The sequence below is a fragment of the Neophocaena asiaeorientalis genome, unplaced genomic scaffold (genome assembly GCF_003031525.2).
Source record: "Neophocaena asiaeorientalis asiaeorientalis breed wild unplaced genomic scaffold, Neophocaena_asiaeorientalis_V1.1 scaffold225, whole genome shotgun sequence".
NCBI lineage: Eukaryota > Metazoa > Chordata > Mammalia > Artiodactyla > Phocoenidae > Neophocaena > Neophocaena asiaeorientalis.
Window position 1 is genome coordinate 1,638,112 of NW_020172364.1, and position 3,971 is coordinate 1,642,082.

Here is a 3,971-nt window from a genome sequence, read left to right on the forward strand (position 1 = left end):
GAACACTAGTTTGGAGGATTTTATCATTAAAGTTTTGAACAAAGAACAAATAATTTCTGCTTACTTGATCATAATCACTATTTCACAAATGGAGAAGTGAAGGGTCAGGAGGTTACACATGATTCTTACAGTCCCAAAGAAGTTCTGCTGGAGGATTAGTTCTGAAAACAATTACAATTGATGACAACCATTCATTTATTCAACCAATATTTAGTGAGCACCTACTATGTTCCAGGAACTCTGGATCATCGGTGAATAAAACAAAGATCCCTGCCTTCATGGTTGTCAGGAATAATGTCCACATACTTTGGGTTTAAGTGTATCTCTATTATTCACTCCATGCTTCACTGTTTTGGTTCTACTCTCCTGGAAGATAAAACCAACACACCTGAAACTAAAAGGAAACATTTACATGAGCATGTTCACAGGAATCGGAGTTAAACTGGGAGTGATAATGGCCTCCTAAGATTAATCAGGGAAAGCCAATGGGTTTAGTGAGCCTTGAGCTTGTTTTAAAGAAGAGATGAGTGGTCACTTCAGCAGCACATATGCTAAAATTGGAACGATACAGAGATCAGCATGGCCCCTGCACAAGGATGACACACAAATTCGTGAAGTGTTCCGTATTTCTGAGAAAAAAGACCTGCATGCAGAAAACTATAAGACACTGATGAAAGCAATTAAAGATGATACAAACAGATGGAGAGATATACCATGTTCTTGGATTGGAAGAATCAACATTGTGAAAATGACTACACTACCCAAAGCAATCTATAGATTCAAAGCAATCCCTATCAAACTACCAATGGCATTTTTCACAGAACTAGAACAAAATTTTTCACAATTTGTATGGAAACAGAAAAGACCCCAAATAGCCAAAGCAATCTTGAGAAAGAAAAACGGAGGAATCAGGCTCCCGGACTTCAGACTATATTACAAAGCTACAGTCATCAAGACAATATGATACTGGCACAAAAACAGAAATATAGATCAATGGAACAGGATAGAAAGCCCAGAGATAAACCCATTCACATATGGTCACCTTATTTTTGATAAAGGAGGCAAGAATATACAGTGGAGAAAAGACAGCCTCTTCAATAAGTGGTGCTGGGAAAACTGGACAGGTACATATAAAAGAATGAAATTAGAACACTCCCTAACACCATACACAAAAATAACCTCAAAATGGATTAAAGACCTAAATGTAAGGCCAAAGAGCACATGATTCCAAGAGCCAAAGGAAACTATTTGCAGATAAGGCCAGAATTCAAAAACAACCATGTAACTCTCTTTACCCTACTCTTTTTCTTTATGGAAGATTTAGTAGAAACAATATGATATAATATAATATAATATATTGACACATCATAGGATGCCATATATGGATAACTTTCAAGAAAGAAATGTGCTGTTCAAAAGAGCATCCATGGATGAAACCATAGATTAATGTCAAATCTCAACAAGTCAATAAGTTTTTGTGAAACTATAGAACCTTTTTTAAAAGAGTTAACAAATCTCTGTCATCTTCCAGAATTAGAACTTGTATTTTGATTATTTATCTCAATTACTAATTAAGTTGAAAAAAATTTAATATGCAATACAAATGTTCACGGTGTGAAGCATATTTGTTGTAAGGTCAACGCAAAGGATGTTTTGATAAAATATATTTGGGAGTCATGTCACCAATAACTAGGGGGACACTTTTAAATTGGTGATCTGTAGAAGGTACCCATTGTGGTTTATTTCAGGTGGCCCACTGACCCTAATGATTATAATCAAGAAAGCAGGTGTTTGAAAAAGTACCTGTGATTTCCAGTGTTTCCAAAATGCAAATACTTTTTAATACTAAAACGTAACCCCCCAAATGGTACTCATTCTTTTACTATTCACTATGCAGACAAAAATACTTTTTAATACTAAAACGTAACCCCCCAAATGGTACTCATTCTTTTACTATTCACTATGCAGACAATACTTGATGCTTGTTCACATTCCAGGGCACCCATGATTCTGAGGTGGAGATGGGGAACACCACTTTTTTGATACTGGTCTCTCACCCCTCCCACCTTTATGGTTATCACATCAGCACAGTGACATATTCAGCTTAAATTCTTCTGTATTTATTCTACTCACTCGTAACACTTGAGGAACTCAAAGTAATTTGACTTATACATTTGACATTTCCCCCCCCCAATTATATAAGCATCTGTTGAATAAAATAAAGGAGAATTTATTCTTGTCCCAGGTTTTGGCCTTTTTAAATAACGTTAAACAGGAACTCAGATCGATTTACTCATTCCAAAAATATATATGAAGGACATTCGTGTTTCCTGTACATATGTATTTCCAACTGGTTTTACAAGGTTATCTCAGTTGTTTCTACAGATTTTTATCAAAATTTCAAAAAGGCTTCAATGCCATCCAACCAGACTCTCATTTGGTATTTCCAGTTACTTCCTAGAAGGCTGAGCAACCCATGGAATGTCTATTAATGATTCAAAGAGCATGAGTGTTTAATTCCATAGCTCTGCCTCTCTCTCTAATATGTTCCATTGTGCTCATTCACTTCACTGTGAAAGGGAGCACCTAAAGCAGGAGTTCCCTGTGCTATACAGTATGTTCTCATTAGTTATCTATTTTATACACAGTATCAGTGGGATCTATGTATATGTACGGCTGATTCATTTTGCTGCACAGCAGAAACTAACACAATATTGTAAAGCAGTTATACCCCAGTAAAAATTAATATAAGGAAATAGAAAACTCTAAGATTTGAAAATAAATAAGTAAATAAAGCAGGAGAAGGCAAGACTGTGGTCTGACTCCCAGGGCTAACTCCACTATTTATGCGTACAATGTTCTCTTTCCCTCTCTCTCATCAACTTTTCAAATGGTACCACAGTGAATTGAATTTGAAGCTCTCTCCATCCCTGCTGCACACAGCCTCAGCATACATCTCCACTTGGGTGGTGGGATGGAGGATGATTATTTCTACCTCTGGCCACATCGTTGCTGGCTCTGTGCCTGAGAGGCAGAAGAAAATTCATCAATGTGGGAAGAGGGATTTATCTGCCTAACCCTCCCTCCACAATTTGAAAATAGAAAATCTAATAGAAAAAATTAAAAGAAATAACACTACAAGTGATAACCCATCTTTCTAGCGTTTAATTCTCAAAGCAAAGTAAGCTACATTGCACTGAACCCCCACATTATTTTCATGGCTTTAGCTTTGCAGTTGTTGCAGGTAAGCAGCTCTCTTCACACCACTGAGCATTCCCCAGCCTCAGCTTTTGGGATCACGTAGTAGGTACCAGAGGACACGTGAACAGGCAGGCAGGGTTATTTCCAGTGGAAACCGTTGCTGCATCCCCATAATTTCATTGCAGTAATCTCACCACCCCAGCTCATTACAAAACTGTGTCAGCTGACAGAAGTGTCACTCACTGAAGAGAGAAGGGGGATCAGGCAGTACCCCAAGCCAAGTAAAGAGGTTGTTGAAAACTTCTTCAAAAAATACACGTGAAGGAGCATAATGGAGCACCATCTCCTTAAGAGGGGAGAAGAACCACAGTCCTGTGTCACAGATTTGGTTCAGCTGAGTGTTTGGAAGCCACTGCATTCGTGCGAATGTTTAAGACAAGGCCCAGCAAAGTGCTCACTTTTATGTTAAGTTCCACTGTGAAAAATTTTTAGTAATATTGTTTGTCCAAATCCCTTTTATGTTGGTGAAGAAAACTCACCATGACCAGGTTAGGATCTATAGTGCTGTTCAGGTATCCTTTTAGAAAGATCTGGACCCCTCCTTCCCACATATTAAACTAAACCTGAATGTTGAGTGAAGCCCATCCCTGACCTTCCTCCTGCCCCAGGACATCCTTGAAAGAAGTGGTTACACCTCAGAAGAGGCTCCCTGACAAAGTAGTAGCCCAGGGACCAACATTTCACTTTTCTTTCTTTCTTCTCAAGTTCCT

The 3,971-nt window shown here is 38.1% G+C and overlaps 1 non-coding gene across 1 annotated transcript; it reads left to right on the forward strand.

Annotated features, from left to right (window-relative positions):
• Nucleotides 1–527: 527 nt before the first annotated feature.
• LOC112415795 (U6 spliceosomal RNA) lies at nucleotides 528–631 on the forward strand. The gene has a single exon (XR_003006379.1). It is a non-coding gene; the product is annotated as a U6 spliceosomal RNA (small nuclear RNA).
• The last annotated feature ends 3,340 nt before the right edge of the window (nucleotides 632–3,971 follow it).